Below are 14,360 nucleotides of genomic sequence, written 5' to 3'. Positions count from 1 at the left end.
AAATACGGACCAGGCTTTGAATATTGTCGTATGTGCTTGATGCTCTGTATAAAAGTTTGACTCTTTAATTGGGTTTGGTATTTCTGGGTGTGTGTAAAATTAATTTTACTGTTGAAAGTGCGAGAAAGGTGAGTTGATTGGTGTTTAGATAGAGGCTACGTTTGTAATTCGAAAAGAGGGGATGACAATGGTAAACTGATTGATGGACATGGTTTGTGGGGGGTTATATGAGTGTCAAGATAGGATTGAGGACGTTTGCGTATGTTGATTGTGGGACCGGTCTGAGGTTTAAAAAAAAATGTTGTAAAGTAAGAATAGTATTGAGAAGGTTTAAGATGGCTTGTCACGCGATGAGGCAAGAGCAGGGATCTGTGTTATGTTTAATTAGAGGGCCGTGTAATGTCGTGTGAGGAGCAATTCGCAGTGTGCTACAGTGTCGTAGGAGGTAAAGGCATGTGCTGCTATGATGTATCTAGCGTATGGAGGCTGCGCTTTTATAATTATGCTATGTTTATATAAAGTTGACTTTCACACGCGTTCGGTGGTAGCGGCTCGGGGTTGTGATGGATAGCGGTCCTGGACGGACGTATGTGTGTGCTTTGACCACTGACGAGTGCGTTGACCGCGCCAACTCACGCTTGCGGAAGCCGAGCAGGGGTGTGCGAGGTCTGAAATCAGACGGATGGGTGACTTCACGATCCTATTATTTTGTAGCAGTTTGCTATAGTGTGTACTGAAATTATGACCGGGTGCGTGTCTGTGGGCTGTGCAACATGGCCCAGGGCACATCTGGGTGGGTGTTTTGTGATAGCATGATAGATACACTGTATGGTTAAATAAGTTGTTCGAAAAAATAAATAGAATGTTCTCAATTATTACACGCGCCTGCAGCGCAGATCAGAGTGATTGGTTTTCCCGTCACCATCTCGGTTGTATGAGAGTAGTAAATGTTCTCCCGGCCGCGTTAATCGTGTGTGTCAACGAGCCATGAGCTATTCTGGCAATAGACGTGAAGGCAAGTCCAGACCTGAGACGCCGGCGGTATACATGAGAATGACAATGCAGCTTTCACATGTGTCGGCTGTCACGAGCGCTCGGAAGCTGAACTTGGCTGGGGACTCTGGAACTCCCTTCAACGCCGACCGCACGCGCGCGCGGCCTGCCTTGGAGCGTAATCTAAGGCGCATAGGCGATATCAATTTCTCCGCTGTTAGGTGCGTATGCGGCTGTGTTGAGGTCATGTTTGGGGGGTGCAGAGCAGAGACTTTTGATCGGTTTGGCAGCTGAGGGTGTTTGGGTGCGTCTGTTGCACTATTTTGCGAGCATGTCTGTGCACTGTGCGGTGCTTTATTTGGAGAGTTTAAGAGTACAGAGCTCGTCTGCTGCAATTGTGTAATGCATTATTTAAGAGCTGTTTGCTATTGTGTGGTGAAATTAGTTGTTTACGTGTTTGTGGCCTGTGTGAGATGACCACAGTCGGATCAGTGCGAGTGTTTTGTGAGAGATATACTCCACGACTAAATAAAAGGGGCTCCAGATAAATAGAGTGCAGCCCTTCCTTACTTCCCCGAGCAGCACAGCGCAGTCTGAGCTGTTTTTGCGCAATAACGGCAATCTGGTCAGAATGTGAGTGAGTCGACAAATAACTGGACAAATTTATCTGTAGAGGAGATACAGGTCTGGATTGGAATGAATATCTTGATGGGTGTGGTTGTGTTGCCAAGTGTAGTGCACTACTGGAGTTCAGAAACTGCCTTATGAGGGCGTTACATATCGAAACCTATGAGAAGTAAAAGTTTGAAAAAGATATATCGCAAATAAATAAAGTACACTCGTTCCTTCTTCCATCAGCTTATGCACTGAAATTATTTCCGAAAATTAGCAGTTGTTTGGCTATTTGGAGGTAAATGCTTTGCATTATTCACGAGCGGCTCGCATGTCTGTAGGCTGTGCTATGAGTTATTTTTAACTGTTTACAATTAGGAAGCGAGTGTCTAGAACATTATAAATGACTTATGTAGGAGTGTTTTGCAGGTCTGTACGATGTGGGACATGTTGGTGTGATACATATACTCCATTCGTAAATAAAGTAAATTAGTTCTTCCATCCACGGACGTAGTGCAGGGTGAGTCCGTTTACCAGAAACGTGTAGGAAGAGGTTGAGTGCTGGTGGCTTAGTTTGAAACAATTTTCTTAGGTTGGTGGCGGAAGCACAAGTGAGCTTTGTTTATTGGCAGATTTCAAACTTGGCGCTGGTTGCTAGGAGGAGGAGGTGGCTGTGTGGTCCTCGAAAAGTAGTTGAAATTAGGGAGTTGAACACGTTTGCATACGTATATGAAATTGTAACTTCAATTATTTAATAGAGCGGGGTGGTGAGAGTGAATTAGCGATCGTTCTCGCGACGAGCAAACGCGCTGTTATACGGTCATGGTGGATTCCACTGTCGGTCAAACTCTGGCGCCAAACGTATCCTTTGTCCGGCACGTGGTCGACAGGTTCCATCGTGTCCGGCGTTAAGTGCTGGCGGTCGCGGAAAGATGTTTACGTAGTCGGACTCTGAGGCAAACGCGGCTGACCGTCTGTGGCGGGAGCCTGAGGCGCTGGCGCGCCGGCTGTGCGGGCACTGTTGGTACCTCGACGTCAGCCAGCCAGGGAGCTGCCGATGGAACGGGCTCAGCCGGCCGAGCGTACGTCAGCTGCGCTCTGGAGTTTCGATGTGTGATCATGGAGGAGTCAGTTGAACACACCTGCATGACAGTAATGTCTGAAATAAAGAGTCATTTTCAGGTATTTACAGAAGGCTATGTCCGTCGCATGTATGGAGGGTGTGTGACGTAAGCGAGGCGGCGGCGCAGCGATTGTACAGTTATTACGCGCGCCCGAGAGCGAGTCAATTAGCGGGCGTTCTAGGAAGGTCCAAACGTGCTGTTCTATAGTCATGGCGGATTCCACTGTCGAGCAAAAGTGTAGCACTGCGTTCTCGCTCGCACAGGGACACGTGGTGGACGGTGAGTGGTCGGCATCGACAGGTTTGAACGTGGCGCCGAAAGTGTTGCAGGGAAACGGCCGACCGTTGTGTGATTTAGCTCCGAGGCAGACAATTTTGGCGGGAAACGTGCGGAGGCGACGAATACACGTGGTGAGCGGACAAGGGGCCGCTGTGACGTCAATCGCGGCAAGTTCCAGCGTGTCCAGCGAAAACATGTTTACGACGTGGGGGCGATCGCTGGGCTCGCCCCCCGCGCTAGTGGCCGGCCGCCTCACGTGACAAGCGTAGGCAGTGTCTCCACACGCTGGCCAGGGATTTGAACTAATTCAGCCGGAGCGCGGACGTCGTGGTGACTGCACTGCGATATCAAAGATGTGTGTGCTGACTGTGTTGGAGAACAAGTGATGACCGTACTGCTTGAAATAAAGTCTTCAGTCCCTTCCCCCCTGCAAAATCAAAGGACGTGATTTACGTTACTATAAGTGCAGTTTATTATTTGACGCGATTATGATAGGCTACCAGTGAAAAGAGATAAGTGACGGAGAAAGCTCGTACATGTGATCAATTATGGTGTTTGGATTTGAACTTGTGATAGGTTTTTGTTATGGTTGTAAGGAGAATTGCTTTCCACCCAGAAAATCGGACATCTTGAATAAATAATATATGATAATAATACATAGAAGTACAGTTTTCGAGAGAATATCGTGTTGGAAGTTGAATTTGGCGCAATTTTCTAGTGGAGGTAGGCCTATAATAATAAATGATAATGAACAACAATAAATGATAATGAATGATAATAAATGATAATGAATGACAATGAATGGTAATGAATGTTAATGAATGATAATGAATAATAAACAAAAGTTAGGTATTGCAGCCATTATCGTGTTGGAATGTGAATTTGGAGGGAATTTTCTAGTGGAGGCAGGTCAATAATAATAAATAATAATAAGAAATGATAATAAATATTAATGAATGATAATGAATGATAATAAATAATAATAAATAATAATAGATAATAATGAATGTTAATGAATGATAATAACAATAAAAAGAGAAGTAAGGTTTTTTGCATGCATTATCCGGTTGGATTTCAAACTTCCCGCCATTTTTCCTTCTGGAGGCTTAGGTTATTGGACGTAGCACAATTGTGCTATTTTCCTGCCAAAATTCAAAATTCCCACCATTTTTTCTGAAGGTTAGGTTAGTGGACGTAGCACAATTGGTCTATTCTCCTGCCAAAAGCCGCCATCTAGGATGACGTCATGTGCTGTTACCAAGTCTACATGCCGCCATCTTGGATGACGTCATCGCCACCATCCTGAATAAATTTGGCAACAATGGAGAGTGGGGTGGCACCACCCTTGTCCCCTACTATTACCCACTTCATAAGAAAGGTAACCAAATGGATTCAAATAATTGCAGGGGGATTACTCTACTTCCAATCGCCTATTAGATACTCCCTGAAGCTATGTTGAGCTGAACAGGTTCTTCACCTCACTGTGGAATACCAATCTGGTTTCCAGAAAGGAAAATCTTGAGCCACAAAGATATTCAACCTAAAAAGCATTCTGCGAACAAGATCTCCAACGGGCCAGAACACTGTGGTGATCCTTGTCGAATTTAAAAAGGCATACGATTCGCTAGATTGAGAAACATTATTTAGTACCTTTGAAGTGTTTGCAGTTGACCAAAAAACGGGAGAAATCAGATAGATAGTATCTCGAAAGTCAAGTTCTTCAGAGAAATTTCTGATTCGTTTAAAATTAAGACAGGTGTCAGATAAGGAGATGGATTATCCCCAATCCTCTCCAACATCTTACTAGAGGAAATGGTGGAAACCTGGGAAGAAGCTCTGAATTTGGAAGGAGGAAGAGAAAACAACTGGATATCAAGGCCTTGCTCTCTTAGCAGACAACCCACAAGACGCTCGAAAGATGCTTGAGAGTCATCACGAAATCGCAGAAGAAACGGGTCTTCAAATCTCCTATGAGAAGCCAGAATATGTGGAGTACAGGCACCAAAGTGAGAGACGCATGTAAGTAAATCGTGGAAGAGTGAGGAAAAAGAGAAGTTTAAATGCCTGGGGGAATGGATCCAACACAACGAGTTGAATAAGGTGGCAAACAAGGGAAGATCAAGAAAACTAGACTTGGTCTGCAACCTAACACAGAATAAGTACAACAAATGGGCATTATCCAAGAGGCCAAAATCAGACACTATAACTCGGTAGTACAACCTGAAGGATTGTATGCCTCAAAGTGTCTTATTAAAAATACAAAAGAAGTCGTAAAGAACGGAAGGAAGATTCTGAGGAAAATACTCCAAAGAAAAGGCTACTGCTGCGGTGATTCTTCAATTTCTGCGGGCGTATTTTATGGCGAATTAAATCTCGGGTCATCAGCCTGGTACGAGTGTGCATAGGACACAATATTTCGGCAATCGACCACGTTGCCATGATCAGGTGCGCTGATGTACTGACCGGCGGTGGGCCGGCGCCAGGTATACATAGGACAATCCCCCTCCCCCCCTTCCTCAGGCGCTTCCTATGAGTCGGTGCGGTCCAGGTGCAGCGTCCGTTCTGCCGCCGTCTGGGCGCTGCGTCCTAGGTCTTCTCGTGCAGGGGGTCTGCCGGCACCGCTCTCGTTATTCTTCCCTCCTCCTCCGAAGTCGGTACACTCCGGGAAATATCCCTTTTCTTCTTAACCCGGGTGATCGCGGGTTCCCACGCCTTGCTAAGGATGTCACGATTTAGTTGTGGCTCCCTTACTCTGATCTCTACGGCTTCTTTGATGACACAGTCTCAGTGCTTGCAAGTCTGTGTCAGGACTTTGGTTTGGTCATAATCCGTGCTGTGGAGTTCCGACAGGCAATGCTCAGCGACTGACGACTTACCGATCTGTTGCAGACTAGTGTGCCGTTGATGTTCTCGGCATCGGTCCTCAATGGTACGAATGGTCTGCGCTATGTATACCCTACCGCATTGGTAAGGTATCTGATTTACGTAGACCAAGGTTGTCCTTGACACTACCAAGAATGCTCTTGGTTTTGCTTTGAGGACGGAAGATGGTTTTCACTTGGTGTTTTCGTAAAATGCGTCCAATTTCTCCGGGTAAGGCCCCACAAAACTGAATAACAGCCAAGGCCGCCTCCTCCTGAGGTTCATCCTCAGTTTCCGCCGGTGCTGCAGGTGTGGGATGTACAGCCTTCCGAATTTTCCCTTCCTTGTAACCGTTCCTCCGAAACACGGCCTTCAGATCGTCCAATTCTTGTTGGAGACTGTCCCTGTCGGAGATGGTGTGAGCTCTGTGTACAAGAGTTTTGAGCACGCCATACTTTTGTGCCGGGTGGTGGCAGCTATCCGCACATAGGTACAAATCGGTGTGCGTCTTCTTCCTATACACGCTGTGGCCCAAAGTGCCGTCAGCTCGTCTTCTAATCAAAACACCTAGGAAAGGGAGCATCCCATCCGTTTCGATCTCCATGATGAACTTAATATTCTCGTGTCTGGAGTTGGGGTGTGAGGAAGTCAACCAGTTTATCTCTTCCATGTGGCCAGGTAACGAAGGTATCATCCACATATGTAAAGAATCAGGTGGGTTTTAGATGTGCTGCTTCAAGAGCTTCCTCCTCGAAATGTTCCATGTACATATTTGCGGCAACGGGTGAGAGTGGACTCCCCATGGTTACTCAAAAATGGTTTAAATGGCTCTGAGCACTATGGGACTTAACATCTATGGTCAGCAGTCCCCTAGAACTTAGAACTACTTAAACCTAACTAACCTAAGGACATCGCACAACACCCAGTCATCACGAGGCAGAGAAAATCCCTGACACCGCCGGGAATCGAACCCGGGAACCCGGGCGTGGGGAGCGAGAACGCTACCGCACGACCACGAGCTGCGGACTGGTTACTACTTCTGTCTGCTCGTAGTATTCACAGTCAAATAAGAAGTAAGTTGATGTCAGAACATGTCAGAAAAGGTTGGTGGTCTCTTCCTCAAATTTCTGGCTGATGAGTTCCAAGGATTCTTCTAACGGAACTTTAGTGAATAGAGATACCACGTCGAGGCTCACCAGTATGTTAGATTCCTTAAGGGCAAGGTTGTTGATGCGTCCCAGGAAATCCACGGAGTTACGGATATGGTGTGCACATCTCCCAACGTAAGGGCTAAGCAGTTGTTTGAGGTGCTTGGCGAGAAGGTACGTTGGGGCACCAATATTGCTGACAATGGGACGCAACGGAATCGATGTCTTCTGCACCTTCGGCAGTCCGTAAAGTCTGGGAGGAGCAGCAGCCCTCGGGCTTGGTAGTCTCATCAGGGATGCCGGAATCCTTGAGAATAGCCAGAGTCTTCCTCTCGACCCTCTTCGCAGGATTGGTGTCAATCTTGCGGTATGCGCTGTCACCGAGTAGGCCCCGCATCTTCTCTTCTGTTGCGTTTCCCTTGTCTGCAGGTAATATTACTCCCTGTAGGAGATGTTCGGTTTCATCAGCTTTGTTTTGGTTAGAGCTCTGCAGGTTTCGCAATGAACTTCTTCAGCAGCTTCAGGTGGAGAGCAGAGCTCTAACCAAAACAAAGAAATAGTTGTTGCTGGTGATTTCAATCTAGATTTCCTTAAAGACTCTCCCAATAAGAACTTATTTGAGTTAGCTACACTATCATTCAACTTAATTCCCACTGTAAAAGTCCCCACTAGGGAAGCCAATTGCTCACAAACAGCCATTGATATTATCTTTATAGAAAAGTCCAATGAACAAAATTATATTACAAAACCAGTAGTCAATGGTCTCCCAGATCATGACATGCAGTTCCTTCTGTTAAATGTTAACACTGAACAGGATATAAAATCTGTTAAATCTGAGCTCAAGAGGGTAATCAATAAGCCAAAAATTGATTATTTTAGGACACTCCTCAGAGACATTCACTGGACTGGTGATTACAGTGCTCATGGCATGAATGAAAAATATAACACTTTTGCTAATAAAGTGCTTACCTTATTCGAACACTGTTTTCCCCAAAAACTTACCAAGGTTAGAGCAAAGTCTACAAAGAAGCCATGGATTACTCAAGGAATAGGGGTATCTTGTAAAACAAAAAGAAAACTGTATCTGTCAATCCGAAACAGTTCCAATGTTGATGCTATAGCACATTACAGGAAATACTGCAAAATATTAAAGACTGTAATACGGACATCAAAGCAAATATATTACAAGGAAAAGATAGTCATATCAGATAACAAAATAAAGACGATATGGGATATAGTGAAGGAGGAGACCGGTAGAACCAGACATGAAGAGGGACAAATAGCATTAAGACTAATTGATACATTGGTGACATCTGTGTATAGTGTTGCAGAACTTTTTAACAAACATTTCATAACTGTCACTGAAAAGATGGAGTTGTCAGGTTCTGTAGATGCTGCTATGGAATACCTCAGACCAGACATTTCAAGCAACTTCCTTAATATGAATTTGACCCTCACTACCCCAGCAGAAATAATGTCCATCATAAAATCTTTAAAATCAAAAACATCTAGTGGGTATGATGAAATATCAACAAAGCTAATTAAAGAATGTGATTCTGACTTAAGTAACATATTAAGCTATCTGTGTAACCAGTCGTTATCAGTGGAATATTTTCTGACTGGTCAAAATATGCTGAAGTTAAGCCACTGTTTAAGAAGGGAGATAAAGAAATAGCATCAAATCTCCATCCAATTTAACTTTTGCCAGCATTCTCAAAACTCTTAGAAAAAGTTATGTACAATAGGCTTTATAACCATCTTATCTCAAATAACATACTGTCAAAGTAACAGTTCGGATTTTTAAAGGGTTCTGATATTCAGAAGGCTATCTACACTTACAGTGAAAATGTGCTTAATTCATTAGATAAAAAATTGCAGGGAACTGGCATATTTTGTGATCTGTCAAAGGCATTTGACTGTGTAAATCACAATACAATTTTAAGTAAATTAGAATATTATAGTGTAACAAGAAATGCTGCTAAATGGTTCAAATCTTATATCTCTGGCAGTAAACAAAGGGTGTTATTAGGAAGGAGACGTGTATTAAGGTATCAGGCATCATCCAGCTGGGAACTAATAACATGTGGGGTCCCACAAGGTTCCATTTTAGGGCCTTTTTCTTGTGTATATCAATGACCTTTCTTCATTAACATTACCAGATGCCAAGTTCGTTTTGTTTGCCGATGATACAAACATTGCAACAAATAGCAAATCAAGTGTAGTCCTAGAGAGATCATCTAATAAAATATTTGTGGATATTAATCACTGGTTCCTAGCCAATTCCTTGTCACTAAACTTTGAAAAAACACACTACATGTAGTTCAGAACTCGTAAGGGATGTCCCACGAGTATATGCCGAACATATGATGACAAGCAGATAGAAGAAGTGGACAGTGTTAAATTCTTGGGATTACAGCTTGATAATAAATTCAGCTGGGAAAAGCACACCACAGAACTGCTGAAGTGTCTTAACGGACCTCTATTTGCAATGTGAACTGTGTCAGAAATAGGGGATACAAAAATGAAAAAGCTGGCATACTATGCTTACTTTCATCCCACAGTATCATATGGGATTATTTTTTTGGGGTAATTCATCAAGCCAAGCTAAAGTTTTCTGGGCACAAAAACGTGCAGTAAGAGTTATATGTGGTGTGAACTATCCTGCAGAAGCCTGTTAGGGAACTAGGGATACTAACTACTGCTTCCCAATATATTTATTCCTTAATGAAATTTGTCATTAAAAATATATCGCTTTTTCAAACCAACAGCTCAATTCATGGAATCAGTACTAGAAATAAGAATACTCTTCAAAAGGATTTAAAGTCACTTATTATTGTACAAAAAGGTGTGCATTATTCAGGAACACACATTTTCAATAACTTGCCAGCAGCCATAAAAAGCTTAACAACCAATGAAATTCAGTTTAAGAAAAGCCAAAAGCCTAAAGGATTTATTGGTGGCCAAATCCTTCTACTCCATTCATGACTTTCTCAGTAGAACCAACAGATTTGTATATATATATACAATTTAACTTCTGCATAATTTCAGTGCAGTAATGTGTTCATTGTAAATAAGTGTGTGTGTGTGTGTATGTGTGTGTGTGTGTGTGTGTGTGCGTAAGTACAATCTAACTTCTGCACTGTTTCAGTGCAGTAATGTGTTCATTGTAAATAAGTATTATAGTAGTTGTATTACACGTTTATTAACTTATAAATAAATAAATAAATCTTTTATATTAAATTCCGTGCATTAGCATTTGTAAAATGATTCTTTCATATAGTGTTCATTAAAAAACGACGATCATTCCACTTGCGAACCTGTGGAATAGTACATTAGCTTAGTTGTATGAGTTGTAAACATTTGTCATATATTGTTGTTTTTCTGACATGTTCTACATCCTGGAGGACCTCCTCATTACGGATCAATTAGAAGGAACGTAAATCTAATCTGAAGCCGAACATCCCCTATATTTGAGAGGGTCGCCATACGGGAGCTAAGAGAAGATCCAGACATAGTAATATTACCTGCAGACAAGGAAACGCAACAGTGATCCTATCCCGACAGGATTATGGTGAGAAGATGCGGGGGCTACTTGGTGACAGCGCATACCGCAAGATTGACACCGATCCTGCGAAGAGGGTCGAGAGGAAGACTCTGGCTATTCTCAAGGATTTCGGCTTCCCTGATGAGACTACCAAGCCTGAGGGCTCTGCTCCTCCCAGACTTTACGGACTGCCGAAGGTGCAGAAGACATCGATTCCGTTGCGTCCCATTGTCAGCAATATTGGTGCCCCAACGTACCTTCTCGCCAAGCACCTCAAACAACTGCTTAGCCCTTACGTTGGGAGATGTGCACACCATATCCGTAACTCCGTGGATTTCCTGGGACGCATCAACAACCTTGCGCTTAAGGAATCTAACATACTGGTGAGCCTCGACGTGGTATCTCTATTCACTAAAGTTCCGTTAGAAGAATCCTTGGAACTCATCAGCCAGAAATTTGAGGAAGAGACCACCAACCTTTTCTGACATGTTCTGACATCAACTTACTTCTTATTTGACTGTGAATACTACGAGCAGACAGAAGTAGTAACCAGTCCGCAGCTCGTGGTCGTGCGGTAGCGTTCTCGCTCCCCACGCCCGGGTTCCCGGGTTTGATTCCCGGCGGTGTCAGGGATTTTCTCTGCCTCGTGATGACTGGGTGTTGTGCGATGTCCTTAGGTTAGTTAGGTTTAAGTAGTTCTAAGTTCTAGGGGACTGATGGACCATAGATGTTAAGTCTCATAGTGCTCAGAGCCATTTGAACCATTTTTGAGTAACCATGGGGAGTCCACTCTCACCCGTTGCCGCAAATATGTACATGGAACATTTCGAGGAGGAAGCTCTTGAAGCAGCACATCTAAAACCCACCTGGTTCTTTACATATGTGGATGATACCTTCGTTACCTGGCCACATGGAAGAGATAAACTGGTTGACTTCCTCACACCCCAACTCCAGACACGAGAATATTAAGTTCATCATGGAGATCGAAACGGATGGGATGCTCCCTTTCCTAGGTGTTTTGATTAGAAGACGAGCTGACGGCACTTTGGGCCACAGCGTGTATAGGAAGAAGACGCACACCGATTTGTACCTATGTGCGGATAGCTGCCACCACCCGGCACAAAAGTATGGCGTGCTCAAAACTCTTGTACACAGAGCTCACACCATCTCCGACAGGGACAGTCTCCAACAAGAATTGGACGATCTGAAGGCCGTGTTTCGGAGGAACGGTTACAAGGAAGGGAAAATTCGGAAGGCTGTACATCCCACACCTGCAGCACCGGCGGAAACTGAGGATGAACCTCAGGAGGAGGCGGCCTTGGCTGTTATTCAGTTTTGTGGGGCCTTACCCGGAGAAATTGGACGCATTTTACGAAAACACCAAGTGAAAACCATCTTCCGTCCTCAAAGCAAAACCAAGAGCATTCTTGGTAGTGTCAAGGACAACCTTGGTCTACGTAAATCAGATACCTTACCAATGCGGTAGGGTATACATAGCGCAGACCATTCGTACCATTGAGGACCGATGCCGAGAACATCAACGGCACACTAGTCTGCAACAGATCGGTAAGTCGTCAGTCGCTGAGCATTGCCTGTCGGAACTCCACAGCACGGATTATGACCAAACCAAAGTCCTGACACAGACTTGCAAGCACTGAGACTGTGTCATCAAAGAAGCCGTAGAGATCAGAGTAAGGGAGCCACAACTAAATCGTGACATCCTTAGCAAGGCGTGGGAACCCGCGATCACCCGGGTTAAGAAGAAAAGGGATATTTCCCGGAGTGTACCGACTTCGGAGGAGGAGGGAAGAATAACGAGAGCGGTGCCGGCAGACCCCCTGCACGAGAAGACCTAGGACGCAGCGCCCAGACGGCGGCAGAACGGACGCTGCACCTGGACCGCACCGACTCATAGGAAGCGCCTGAGGAAGGGGGGGAGGGGGATTGTCCTATGTATACCTGGCGCCGGCCCACCGCCGGTCAGTACATCAGCGCACCTGATCATGGCAACGTGGTCGATTGCCGAAATATTGTGTCCTATGCACACTCGTACCAGGCTGTTGACCCGAGATTTATTTAGTCATTATTGGTGAGACTTGGAAGAAGAGGAAAATCTAAGAAGATAACGGGAGGTTGAAGTCATACGGACACCTAGTAAGGATCGATTAATGCAGACTCGCCAGAAGGATGTGCCTCTACATCATGGGGTTAAAGCTACATCTGCAGGGAATAGGCAAAATAATGTGAACACCTCTACTTACTCGGGAATGGTTTATTAATAAGGTGTTGGACCCCCATTTGCCCTTAATAGAGCTGTGATTCTTCTTGGAATACTAGAACATAATGACTGTATAGTCCCCAGTGGAATGTAATGCCACTCTTCGATCGGAACCTCTTCTGACTCCTGCTCCGGAATCTACGCTCCAATACTGCCTACAAGGATTCGATACATTCAAGTCCGGGAACTGTGCTGGCCAGGGAAGACGCTGCAGTTCAGTTTCGTGTTCCTCATACCACGACTGTACTGTCCTGGCTGTTTGAATGGATGCAGTATCGTCCTGAAATGTGGCGTCATTGTTGGGAAACATTATTTGAGTCATGATGTGCACCGCATCATCTAAAATGTTGAAATCATTGTTGGCTGTGACACGGCGTTTGAGGGCAATGATGGGACCAGCAGAGTACCATGATATGGCTGCCCACACCATCACAGTTGCGCCTGCATGATTAACCGCTGGAATCAAGCAATCAGGACTGTACGCTTCTTTTGGCGTTCTCCGGATGTAAAACCGGCCCGATGTTGGATAACTAAAAATGTTGACTCGGCTTACCACATGACGAGTTTCTACTGGTCATCCGTCCAAGATATAAGCTCCTGACACCATGTTTTACGCTTCTTTGCGTTGGTTGTCGTCGCTAATGGTTTCGGTATAGCAACTCGACCACGAATATTCGCTTTATGGAGTTCTGTTACGTTTACAGTTGATGTCTTTCCATGTTTTGTGCAGGCTATCATGACTGTTGAAGCAGTTGCTCTTGAAACATTCAGTAAGTTGGTTGTGTTCGTTACTGATGCTCCAGCTAATCGGGCCCCCACAAATTTCCCTCTTTGGAACTCTGTCAAGTCTTTCACTGCACATCGACCTCAGCCTCTGAATGCAAATACGAAGTGTGCACTGCTCGTTAACATCGTGCAGTAATGCCTAGTCCGTACCGAAAAGTCCAGCGCGACACGAGCCTTACCCATTACTACCACTGTTCACATTTATTTTGCCTATCCCATGTATATGGGTTAATGAGGAGTACAGGGATGCAGCGGAAGTTGGAATTACGCCACAGATGCTCCACAATAGAAAAGAGTTCGGAAACAGAGTTAACAGTATAGAATCATTTGAAGAAGAACCACCAAAGAGGTGGCCCAAACGGATCATTTCCGAGGAGGAGAGGAAAAAAAAGAACCGAAAGAATAAGTTCCGGCAGGGGAAGAGCAGAAATTCCAAGTTCTTCGCGGTCCATAGTTGGCCAAATTCAGAAATTAAGGAAAAAGCGTAGTTACCTACAACCTCTCCCAGTTTCCAGTTCAGTACTGAAGAAGGTCAGCCCTGTCAATTTATCTGTCGGGATTGTACACCAGCACTTCTGGACGCCACCCAAAAGTCTGTTAGTGCAGCTCGCTTTCATACCAAAAACGTATGGCAGTAGTGTGCTTAAAACGAACGAATAATTTTTTGCGGTAACTGCGTGTCGGTAGTGGGTCACAACTGACTGGAGCAGGGGGAATACGCCTGTGATGCGGGC

The sequence above is a fragment of the Schistocerca serialis genome, chromosome 2, assembly GCF_023864345.2.
Source record: "Schistocerca serialis cubense isolate TAMUIC-IGC-003099 chromosome 2, iqSchSeri2.2, whole genome shotgun sequence".
Classification (NCBI taxonomy): domain Eukaryota; kingdom Metazoa; phylum Arthropoda; class Insecta; order Orthoptera; family Acrididae; genus Schistocerca; species Schistocerca serialis.
This window is presented reverse-complemented; position numbering follows the sequence as displayed.